Source organism: Macaca nemestrina, chromosome 5, assembly GCF_043159975.1.
Source record: "Macaca nemestrina isolate mMacNem1 chromosome 5, mMacNem.hap1, whole genome shotgun sequence".
In the NCBI taxonomy this organism is placed as follows: Eukaryota; Metazoa; Chordata; class Mammalia; order Primates; family Cercopithecidae; genus Macaca; species Macaca nemestrina.
In genome coordinates, this window is record NC_092129.1 from 86,347,445 (window position 1) to 86,359,899 (window position 12,455).

Sequence of the window (12,455 nt, forward strand, 5' to 3'; positions counted from 1 at the left end):
GTTGGGGAAGTTCTCCTGGATGATATCCTGCAGAGTGTTTTCCAACTTGGTTCCATTTTCCCCGTCACTTTCAGGCACCCCAGTCAGACGTAGATTTGGTCTTTTCACATAATCCCATATTTCTTGGAGGCTTTGTTCATTTCTTTTTACTCTTTTTTCTCTATACTTCTCTTCTCATTTTATTTCTTTCATTTGATCTTCAATTGATGATACTCTTTCTTCCAGATGATCGAGTCGGTTACTGAAGCTTGTGCATTTGTCACGTAGTTCTCGTGTTATGGTTTTCATCTCTATCAGTTCTTTTAAGGTCTTCTCTGCATTAATTGTTCTAGTTATCCATTCATCCATTCTTTTTTCAAGGTTTTGAGTTTCTTTGCTCTGGTTACATAGTTCCTCCTTTAGCTCTGAGAAGTTTGATTGACTGAAGCCTTCTTCTCTCAACTCGTCAAAGTCATTCATCCAGCTTTGTTCCGTTTCTGGCAATGAGCTGCATTCCTTTGGAGGGGGAGATGCACTCTGATTTTTTGAATTTCCAACTTTTCTGCACTGCTTTTTCCCCATCTTTGTGGTTTTATATGCCTTTGGTCTTTGATGATGGTGAATACTGATGGGGTTTTGGTGTGGGTGTCCTTTCTGTTTGTTAGTTTTCCTTCTAACAGTCAGGACCCTCAGCTGTAGGTCTGTTGGAGTTTGCTTGAGGTCCACTCCAGACCCTGTTTGCCTGGGTATCAGCAGCGGAGGCTGCAGAAGATAGAATATTGCTGAACAGCGAGTGTTGTTGTCTGATTCTTGCTCTGGAAGCTTTGTCTCAGGGGTGTACCCCGCCATGTGAGGTGTGAGGTGTTGGTCTGCACCTAGTGGGAGATGTCTCCCAGTTAGGCTACTCAGGGGTCAGGGACCCACTTGAGCAGACAGTCTGTCCATTCTCAGATCTCAACCTCCCATGCTGGGAGATCCACTGCTCTCTTCAAAGCTGTCAGATAGGGGCATTTACCTCTGTGGAGGTTTCTGCTGCTTTTTGTTTAGCTATGCCCTGTCCCCAGAGGAGGAGTCTACAGAGGCAGGCCAGCCTCCTTGAGCTGTGGTGGGCTCCACCCAATTCAAGCTTCCCAGTGGCTGTTTACACCTACTTAAGCCTCATCAATGGCGGGCGCCCCTCCCCCAGCCTCGCTGCCACCTTGCAGTTAGAGCTCAGACTGCTGTGCTAGCAATGAGTGAGGCTCCGTGGGTGTGGGACCCTCTGGGCCAGGTGTGGGATGTAATCTCCTGGTGCACCATTTGGTAAGACTCTTGGTAAAGCGCAGTATTAGGGTGGGAGTTACCCGATTTTCCAGCTGTTGTGTGTCTCACTTTCCTTTGGCTAGGAAAAGGAATTCCCTTCCCCTTTGCACTTCCCAGGTGAGGCAATGCCTCGCCCTGCTTCAGCTCTGGCTGGTCAGGCTGCACCGGCGGACCAGCGCCAACTGTCCAACACGCCCCAGTGAGATGAACCCGGTACCTCAGTTGAAAATGCAGAAATCACCTGTCTTCTGTGTCGCTCGCGCTGGGAGCTGGAGGCTGGAGCTGTTCCTATTTGGTCATCTTGGGTGTGCCCCCAGACGACTGTCCACCTTGTTTTTAAGTAGATGAGTCTTCTCAATTCTGAAGCTGAGGAAATAGCATGACATTTCAAGTTTTTAATTTAAAACTTTGCTACATTTTCTTAAAGGATAAGAATAAGAGGAACTGACTTATCCACTAGGCATAGTTGCCATTATGCCCAGGACCCATAGGACCTCTAGGGGCCACTGGAAATGTTTACATTTCTTTTATATTCAGAAGGGAAAAAAATAAATGTACTGCAAACTGGAGTACATTTGCCTTTATACCAATGCAATGGTAAATATGATTTTTTTTCTTTGTAGAGGAAGGGACTCACAAAGACAAAAGTGTCTAGAGCCCATGAAAGTAATGAAGCAGCCCTACTCTGTATGGTATCACAACTCCTGTGAACAGTCTCAGGAGCAGGGTACATTTTCTTCTGTTCTTCCTAAGCAGAGTAAATTTTCTTCAAAATTTGTCTCCCACTAAATGTAAAAACTTATCTAGCAAAATGATGAACTGGAGTTTTCCTAAGAATCTAATAGGTCTTAGAAGGCATAAAACTTGAGTCTGAGCTCCCTAACTTCTTTTCAAATCCTCAAAGAACATTCCCTTCCAGCTAATACAGTTCAAGGTCAAAGGAGATTTTGAACATGCTAATTAAAATGTTAGATATTGCTTGAACAGAAGAAAATTAACTGTTACGCACACATTTTGAGAGTGATTCATGAATGAGTAGGATAACATGTCAGACTACATCTCAGACCCCAGTTGCTTATCAAAAGCTAAGTATTAATTTACACCAAACCAAATTCACTAAAATATAACTTTGTTATAAAAATGAAGTCAAAAGAAAATCAACAGGTCAGGTAAATATTGGCATTCTGGCCTCCATATGCCTAAGGTAGCTTTGGATGCTCTGGAATGTATGAGTTGCTGACAAAGAAATATCTGTGGCAAGGAGCCAGCAAGTGTGTGAGGCAAGAATGGCAGCAAAGGACGCCAATTTCTTAAAGGAAAAATTGGAATTTGAGCAGTAGGCCCTGGTTCCTAGTCAGCAGGCCTTACCTTAGCCTTAGGCAGTCCCTATGTAGGGCTGGATGGGGCCGGTACAAAAGCAGGTCTCAGAAGGTGAACTGAAGTAGGAAACAGGGTTTTGAAGATGCCTGGAGGTCAGGTGGGTGCATTGGTAAAGATGAGGTAGCTGGAGAGTGCTATAAAAAAGCCCCAGGTGGTGCTCCGTCAAAGTAGACAGATGCAGCTAACTTGCAGCAGCCACACCTGGAGTAGCTTGACCAAAAGGCATATATAGATGGTGGATTGAAAGATGAGCTGTGGCGCAACTGTGGCTACACAACCAGAGCCTACAGCAGTCCTGCTCCTCACACCATCCGTAACCATCCATGGCTTCATCTGCTAGGACACTAATGCCATCTGGAGATGCTCCAAACCTGCACATAATTGGTACCCACCAGATTATGGCTGGTTTTCATATAGGCTGAAAATGCTCAGACATAAAAAGGTTGAGACTTATGCAAAAATCACATAGTTTCCTAAGGCTATAGATTCTGAACTGTGAAATGGATGTTATATCATCATTGTCATTTGAAGAGATAACTAAAGATTATGCAACCCAAATTTGTAGAAGAAAGATAGAGGTTTGTTAGGCAGTTAATCAAAATATTATATTATTTTCCTGGATTTTATGTTTGGGATATTTTTAACTTTTTAAAATTTGTAATGTGCTGTCATATCTTTCTTGCCCTTAAATTTGTGTTTGTAAATTTGTGTTTTTCCTAAAGACCTTCCCCTAGTTGTATAAGCTGAAAGATCCACAAATCCTGCACCTGCTCCTGACTGTCTGCATACCCACCCTCAAACCGTGATTTTATTTTATTTTATTTTTATTTATTTATTTATTTATTTATTTATTTATTTATTTTTGAGATGGAGTCTTGCTCTGTCACCCAGGCTGGAGTGCAGTGGCCGGATCTCAGCTCACTGCAAGCTCCGCCTCCCGGGTTCATGCCATTATCCTGCCTCAGCCTCCCAAGTAGCTAGGACTACAGGGGCCCGCCACCTCGCCCGGCTAGTTTTTTGTATTTTTTTTTTAGTAGAGACGGGGTTTCACTGTGTTAGCCGGGATGGTCTCGATCTCCTGACCTCGTGATCCGCCCGTCTCGGCGTCCCAAAGTGCTGGGATTACAGGCTTGAGCCACCGCGCCCAGCCCCAAACCGTGATTTTAATTCCTGCATCATTCCAGTGAACAGAAATTTCTCTCTGGTCACTTAGTAAAAGAATTCAAATGAAGGATGCTACGAATGTTTGCAATTGAAAAGTGAAATGCCTTTCTGTCAGTCAAGAATTATTATAAAGTTCAGTTGTTTCAGCTATATTGATTTAAGTGTTTAGCCACTACTTATCCTAGGGAGGTGGGTAAGAGGCAGAAATGAAGTAGTATGTTTAAAATACACTCCCAGCCAATAAGACTGTAATATTACATCATGATCACCAACTCATGGTGTATTCCTCATTAAGACAAACTCCATTAGTCTTTTCTGTCTAGCTTCTCCTTGTCACTTAGAGATATGTGGGCAACTGAGAAGTGAGAGGTGGAATGACCCCTAGCTTGCTTTCTAGCTATGAGAGGTGACCAAGCCTAATTTCCCCATATCTAAATCCAGTCACTCTAGCTGCTATCTAAACAATATCAAGATATAGAAATGGGATCATGGGAATGATCCACTTTCCTGTGGTTCTCTTCACTGTTTGAAGTGTTTTGAACTAAAAGCTGGTGCTATGTTTCTAAACCCATTCCCTGTAGATTAAGGACTAAAACCTGAGAGCCTTAACCTCAGCCCTGTCTTGGTTCACAACTCATTCCTACAGTTCTTACCACCTCCTCTCCATCCCAGGGTTCCATATCCCTAGTAAACAAAATCTAGTGCATAAAGATGATCATGATGATTATTGTAATAACTGATATTACATGAACACTTACTAGAACACATTATTCTCAATACCTTTTTTGGATTATCACATTAATCATCACAACCTCACTATGAGATAGGTACTATTTTTTTACCAACGGGGAACCTGAGACTGAGAGAGATTACTAAACCAAATTCTTTGCTATAGGCACTATAATGTGTGTTAAGTGAATGAATGACATAAAATAGAGTATGCCTGCAGATCATTGAAATAGAGATTTCACAAATAAAGTCTGAATAGAATGTAAGGAGACGGGTGGATCAGGTGAAAAATGAGATCCTCCAGTTAGTTGGGACATAACTTAGAGAGCAAATGTATAAAACTTGGATCCATAGGTGTGTATGGAGGGAGGATTGTTGACAGGTAAATGTAATTGTGTACATTGTGGCTATTGACATGTCTTCGGTGGTTTTCCTAGTTATTCGCAGTAGGTATTTTTCCCCATATGATTTTTTCCCCTGATATTTAACTTGAAAATAGTAACAAAACAAGTGGCCAAAAGCTGGCTCACCAGTTCACTTAATCTCATCATCATGACTGTTTACTGAAATAAGTTGAAGATAATTATTTTAGGGTTTATGTTTAAAAAATAACCAAAACTATGAAATTATCACTACAGTGTAAATAAGCTCATCATTTATTAGTTCTCTTGATTTAATCTCTGCATCATGTTCCTCTTTGCCATGTATTTTTTATTATCACTTTTCAGACTTCTTAACACTGGCTTTTTGCTTTAAAAAGCCTAATGTTCTTTAAATGCATTTCCCCTTTTGCCTGTCCTAGTCATCATGAATAAATTGTGTATGTATGAAGATGTCAGTGTATATAGATGAACGATGTGAATCAGAATATATTAAACTGACACTGTCAGTCTTCTTTCAACACCAACCTCACAAGCATACATTTCTCTTTTTTTTTTTCCTTTAAGAAAAACAATCTTGCTACCAAAAGGCTCAACTGTTTAAGACCTGTTTTCTGGGGTCATATTTCAAGTAAGTGTCAAAACTTGCAATTTAAGGAATGAGAAAAAGGTTCATACTTTGAAAAGTATCAAGAAAAAAAGTACTTTTTTCTTTAATATTCAGGGTGGTTGGGTTCAACCCAAAGGTACCACATGAGCACAGATGAAGAGACAGTGCAAGGGGATTTTTGCAAAGGGGTTTTTATGCAGTTAATCTTATTTAGCATTGGCTTTCATTATAAAATTAGGGAGAATTTTCCTGGATGAAATTGGCCCCTAGATATAATGAAATCATACTGAAGAATTGAGAGATTCTTTATACAAAAGATTCTTTAAAATAACCTTTTTTTAATTAAATATTAACAATAATTAAAATTATGAACATAATTTAAATACTAATTCTTAAACTTTTTCAACAGCTAATATTTAATAACCATCAGTGAATTAATATTTTGTTTCTGTATATTTAACTAATGAAACAGTCTATTAAAAACACAAAGATAAGAATATGTTACTTGCTGAACCTGTGAAGTACCAAATATTGTTGGGCATTCACTCTTCAAGTTTAGCAGCCATGCACCTGGAGGGAAGGCAGCCTGCTACCTGCCACAGTTCACAAAACAAGATGAAAGACAAGTAGGTTATTTTTCTTGACACGGATTTATTATTTGATTTGGTGAGTTTCCCAGTTTGAAATTATATTAAGTTAATAAAGCAATGAATTTCTTACAAATATGACAAGGATTCACAAAATTCTACTTATGACGAATTTCCATTGGTACACTAATTTGCCTTTACTTTAAACTCCAGCATTTACAGGAGATGGTAAACATGAAGTTTTAATTGACACTGAAGAAAAACAGTGACAGCTAAGGTAAATGAGCTCTACTTTTTCAGGTATTTAAGGATAAAAAGGTTACAGTTTACTTTCAAAGTCCTTTCCACACACAGTATTATTTAGCATATTTCTTTCTTTTCTACTCTTTGAAGCTCCCATCTTCCTCAAAGGACTTGAGAGCTGGAAAATAAATAAAGCAAGTTGTATAGAGAGGTGGAAGGGTGAGGCTACAAAGCTTTGGGCTGAGATTTCACTAACCTGGGAGTTGTCAATAACAAGTAAGTCTTCTGACTGCAATTCTTTTTGGTTAAGCATTAAAAGAAATTAATATGTAGCCAAATAGATTATACTCCCAAATCTTATGACGTGAAGCCATTAGTCTTAGAAACACATGTGGGGAGCTATCTTCCTGTAGATTATATTTGGAGAAGAGATATTGAAATTCATAAATGATTTGTGAGATCATAAAAAATTGCTATCCATAATTCATTGGAAAAAGTTTGCCTATGGCTTAAACTTAAGTAATCATTTTCAAAAATGCATATGGCTCCCAAACCTATTCATTTGCATATATAATCTATATTTTCTTTTTTAAACTTATAGAAGTGCTTAAAAGGCAAGTGTCATAAAAGTTAACTTTCTCTATTTATCTTACATTTTATAATTACAAAACACTAGATTTTTGTGTATCCTAAATCTCTCAACACTAATATTTCATTATCTAAAAATGAAATGAAAATTAAAATAAATTAATCATTTTGGCTTTTTAAAAGAGCCACATCAGTTATTTTTAAAACAACATGAGGTAACTAACTGAATATGTTTCTCCATACAAATTTCTTCAATGAATTCAGCCAGTCAGTCATATTTATTGGTGTTCCCTGAAAATAGCTGTTTTGCTACACTTTTGTAAACACTTTGACATTAAATTTTCGTATAACAGAACCACAATCAAAGTTAACATCATATTAGATGATTTTTAAAATTTGAAATAATCAATTTGGAAAGTAAAAGAGAGCAGTGGCAGAAAATTAAGACTAAGCATTAATAAAGGAGAGAACAGAGAGTTAGATTATTGCCTTGGAACCGTATGGTCAGATGTTAGACTGGTTTTTTAACAATACTTTTACTGTTATTATAACCTGCAGAACCATACAGAAAACACTGGCTATCAAGGACAAGAAAGCCAGAACGTTTTTGGCTCATCAGGGTCCCTCTGAACCACTTACCAATCACAAGTTGCTCTCTCTTCAGAGGTGGCCAACAATCTGACATTTGCAGTTATCACTTCTTTGCTTTTCTTTATATTTTTACCATCATTATATGTATCCCTATAATATAGATTCATTTTGCCTTGTTTTTTATTCTATAAAAATGGAATCATACATATGAATATCTGCTTTTTGCCCTTCCTTATGATTTTAGATCCATCCATGTTGTTGTGTGTACCTAGAATCTGTTCCCATCGGTGCTATATAGTATTTCATTGTGTGAATATATCACAATCCATTCCATTGTAAATGGACATTTGGTTAATTTCAGTTATATAATTTGGCTGTATCCCACCCAAAATCTCGTCTTGAGTTGTAATCTCCATAATCCCCATGTGCCAAGGGCCAGAACAAGGGTGGAAGTAATTGAATCATAGGGGCAGTTTTCCCCATGCTGTTCTCATGATAGTGAGTGAGTCTCAGGAGGTCTGATGGTTTTATAAGCATGTGGCATTTCTCCTGCTTGTTCTCACTCCGTCCTGCTACCCTGTGAAGAAGGTGCCTGCTTCTCCTTTGCCTTCTGCTATGACTGTAAGTTTCCTGAGGCTTCCTCAGCAATGCAGAATTGTGAGTCAACTAAACCTCTTTCCTTTATAAATTACCTAGTTTGGGGCATTTCTTCATAGCATTGTGATAACAGACTAATACATTCAGTTTAAGGCATTTTAAATGAATATTTCTGTAAACATTCTGGAGCACATATCCTGGTACATATAAACTTGTGTATCTTTAGGTATATCCCACCTAAGGGGAAGATTCTGGGTCATGCAGCAATATGTAGCTACTCAACTTCAATAATGCCTCCTTGTTTTCCAGAGTTATATATCCATTTATACTGCCACCAGTGGTGGGAGTTTCTGTGGCTCCAACACTTAGAACTGTTAGACATGAATATTTTTACCAATCTGATAGTTAAGCAAAGGTATCCACTTGTGCTTTTAATTTGCCTTTTCCTTATCTTCAGTGAAATTAAATACCTTTTAAATATGTTTATTCACCAGCCGGATGCCTATTTTATAAATGCCTATTGAAGTCACTTGCCATTTTTCTGTAGGCTTCTCTTTTTTTATAGATTCATATAGATAGTTTACATATTTTGATCAAGAGCCTTTTGTTGGTTATATGTCTTAGAAATATCTTCATTCTGAGACTTGACTTTTGGCTTTCTTAATGGTGTCTTTTTTTTAATTCCCATGTTATTTTTTATTTTTTGCAAACATAGTTTACCAATAGGACATTGAATGGAATATTTCACCTAGAACATGAACCACTAAACACTACATCATTTCTCAAACATTCATTTTTGTCCTCTACATGCATTTCTTATTATGATTAAAAAGAAAACATATAACATGATAACCACCCCCAAACAAACTGATAAATGAACAGTACAGTGTTAGGAACTATAAACACAGTATTTTACAGCAGAGACCTAAACTGTTTTCACCTTGCATGATTGAAACTTTATATTTATTCAACAATTCTCCATTTCCTCATCCTCCAGCCCCTGGCAATCACCATTCTACTTTTGGCTACAATAAGTTTGATTAATTTAGATACTTCATGCAAGTGAAATCATATAGTATCTTTACTTCTGTGACTGACTTACTTCACTCATTATCATGCCCTCAAGGTTCATTCATATTGTGGCATATGACAGAATTCCCTTAATTTTATGGCTGAATAATATTCTATTGTATGTGTAAACTTTGTTTATACATTCATCTATCAGTGTTCATTAAGGTGGTTTCTATCTGTTGACTTGAGGAACCTCCACACTGTTTTCCATAGTGGCTACGCTATTTTACATTCCTACCAGCAGTACACAAGAGTTCCAATTTTTCCACATCCTCAATACTTATTTTCTGGGTTTTTTGTTTTGTCACTTTTTTAAATTGTCATGCATATGTTTTTATTGTTTGTTAGTAATGGTCATCCTAACAGGGATGAGGTGATAGCTCATTGTGGTTTTTATTTGTATTTCCCTGATTAGTGACATTGAGCATCTTTTCCTGTATCTGTTGGCCATTTCTATGTCTTCTTTGGATAAAGGTCTGTTCAGGTTACTTGCCCATTTTTTAAATCGAGTTATTTGCTTATTTGTATCAATATTAAGTTATAGGAGTTCCTTCTGTATTTTGGATATTAACCATTTGTCAGAATTATGGTTTGCAAATTTTTCTCCCAGTCTGTCAGATGTATTTAGACTCTGTTTTTTTCCTTTGCTGGTCAGAAGCTTTTTAGTTCAATGTAGACTCATTATCTATTTTGCTTTGTTACCTGTGTTTTTGATATCACATTAAAGAAATTATTGTCAAAACCAATGTCATGAAGATTTCCCCTATGTTTTCTTCTAGGAGTTTTACCATTTCTGGTCATACATTTAAGTCTTTAAACTAATTTGAGTTAATTTTTGTGTGTAGTGAAAGATAAGGGTCCAATTTCATTCCTTTGCATGTAGATATCCAGATTTTTCAACATCATTTGTTGAAAAGTCTATCCTCTTCCCATTGTATACTTTGGTACCCTTGTTGAAGATCAGTTGACCAAACACTAGCCCTTCCTTATCTGTGGTTTCACTTTTCAAGATTTTAGTTACCTGTGGTCAACCACAGTTAGAAACTAATAAATAGAAATTTCCAAAATAAACAATACGTAAGTTTTAAATTGTGCACCATTACTGGAACATGGTGAAATCTCATGCTACCTAACTTCATTTCTCCCAAGACATGATTAATCCCTTTGTCTACCATAACCTCGCTGCATATGCTACCTGCCTGCTAGTCACTTAGTAACTGTCTCAGTTATCAGACTGACTGTCACAGTATAGCAGTGCTTGTGTTCAAGCAATCCTTATTTTACTTAACAACAGACCCAAAGCACAGGACTAGTAATGCCAAAGCAAAGCTATAAAGTGCTTTAAGTGAAAAGGTAAAAGATTTTTACTTAATAAAGAAATTTTAAAAATCATATGCTGAGTTTGATATGATATACCATGAGAAAAAATCTCTCTGAAATTGTGAGGAAGAAAAAATAAATTCATGCTAGTTTTCCTGTCATAGATTTCATTCCATTGTGGTTGGAAAAGATACTTGACATGATTTTCCTAATTTTTTTGTTATTATACTTTAAGTTCTAGGGTACATGTGTACAATGTGCAGGTTTGTTACATAGGTATGCATATGCCATGTTGGTTTGCTGCACCCATCAACTCGACATTTACATTAGGTATTTCTCCTCATGCTATCCCTCCCCCAGCCCCCAGCCCCCAACAGGCCCTGGTGTGTGATGTCCCCCACCCTGTGTCCATGCGTTCTCACTGTTCAACTCCCACCTATGAATGAGAACATGCAGTGTTTGGTTTTCTGTCCTTGTGATGGTTTGCTGAGAATGATGGTTTCCAGCTTCATCCATGTCCCCACAAAGGACATGAACTTATCCTTTTTTAAGGCTGCATAGTATTCTATGGTATATATGTGCCACATTTCTTAATCCAGTCTATCCTTGATGGACATTTGGGTTAATTCCAAGTCTTTGCTATTGTGAATAGTGCCGCAGTAAACATACATGTGCATGTGTCTTCATAGTAGAATGATTTATAATCCTTTAGGTGTATACTCAGTAATGGGATCACTGGGTCAAATGGTATTTCTCATTCTAGATCCTTGAAGAATCACCACACTGTCTTCCACAATGGTTGAACTAATTAACATTCCCGCAAAAAGTGTAAGAGCATTCCTAAAACACTTTTTTGAAAAAAAAAGCATTCCTAAAACACTTTTATTTTCTTCTTTTGAGAAGTGTATGTTCATATCCTTTGCCCACTTTTTGATGGGGTTGTTGTTTTTTCTTGTAAAATTGTTTAAGTTCTTTGTAGATTCTGTATATTAGCCCTTTGTCAGATGGGTAGATTGCAAAAATTTTCTCCCATTCTGTAGGTTGCCTGTTCACGCTGATGATAGTTTCTTTTGCTGTGCAGAAGCTCGTTAGTTTAATTAGATCCCATTTGTCAATTTTGGCTTTTGTTGCCATTGCTTTTGGTGTTTTAGTCACGAAGTTTTTGCCCATGTCTGTGTCCTGAATGATATCGCCCAGGTTTTCTTCCAGGGTTTTATGGTTTTAGGTCTTATATTTAAGTCTTTAATCCTTAATCTTGTGTTAATTTTTGTATAAGGTGTAAGGAAGGGGTCCAGTTTCAGTTTTCTGCATATGGCCAGTTTTCCCAACACCATTTATTAAATAGAGAATCCTTTCCCCATTGCTTGTTTTTGTCGGGTTTGTTATAGATCAGATGGTTGTAGAGGTGTGGCATTATTTTTGAGGCCTCTGTTGTGTTCCATTGGTCTATATATCTGTTTTGGTACCAGTGCCATGTTTTGGTTACTGTAGCCTTGTAGTATAATTTGAAGTCAGGTAGCATGATGCCTCCAGCTTTGTTCTTTTGGTTTAGGATTGTCTTGGTAAGGCAGGCTCTTTTTTGGTTCCATATGAACTTTAAAGTAGTTTTTTCCAATTCTGTGAAGATAGTCATTGGTAGCTTGATGGGGATGGCATTGAATCTATAAATTACCTTGGGTAGTATGGCCATTTTCACGATATTGATTCTTCCTATCCATGAGCATGGAATGTTCTTCCATTTGTTTGTGCCCTCTTTTATTTCACTGAGCAGTGGTTTGTAGTTCTCCTTGAAGAGCTTTTGTTTTCTGAAAAAGTCTTTATCGCTCTTTAATTTTCAAAGAATATTTTTGCTGGACGTAGTAGTCTTGGTTGCCAGTTTTTTTCTTTCGGCACTGTGACTATATCATCCCACTC

The 12,455-nt window shown here is 37.5% G+C and overlaps 1 protein-coding gene across 8 annotated transcripts in view; it reads left to right on the forward strand.

The window, feature by feature from the left end:
• LOC105499061 (melanin concentrating hormone receptor 2) overlaps window positions 1-12,455 on the forward strand; it is a 74,434-nt gene that overhangs the window by 20,402 nt on the left and 41,577 nt on the right. For 2 of the 8 annotated variants that reach the window (XM_011771472.2, XM_011771471.2), the window contains 2 exons: window positions 6,345-6,408; window positions 6,525-6,650. The exons of 5 other annotated variants lie outside the window; for them this stretch is intronic. The gene's annotated coding sequence lies outside the window, so the exon portion shown is untranslated. Of the gene's footprint in view, window positions 1-5,501; window positions 5,566-6,344; window positions 6,409-6,524; window positions 6,651-12,455 lie in introns of all 8 variants that reach the window. One more of the 8 variants, XM_011771470.2, reaches the window with a different exon arrangement.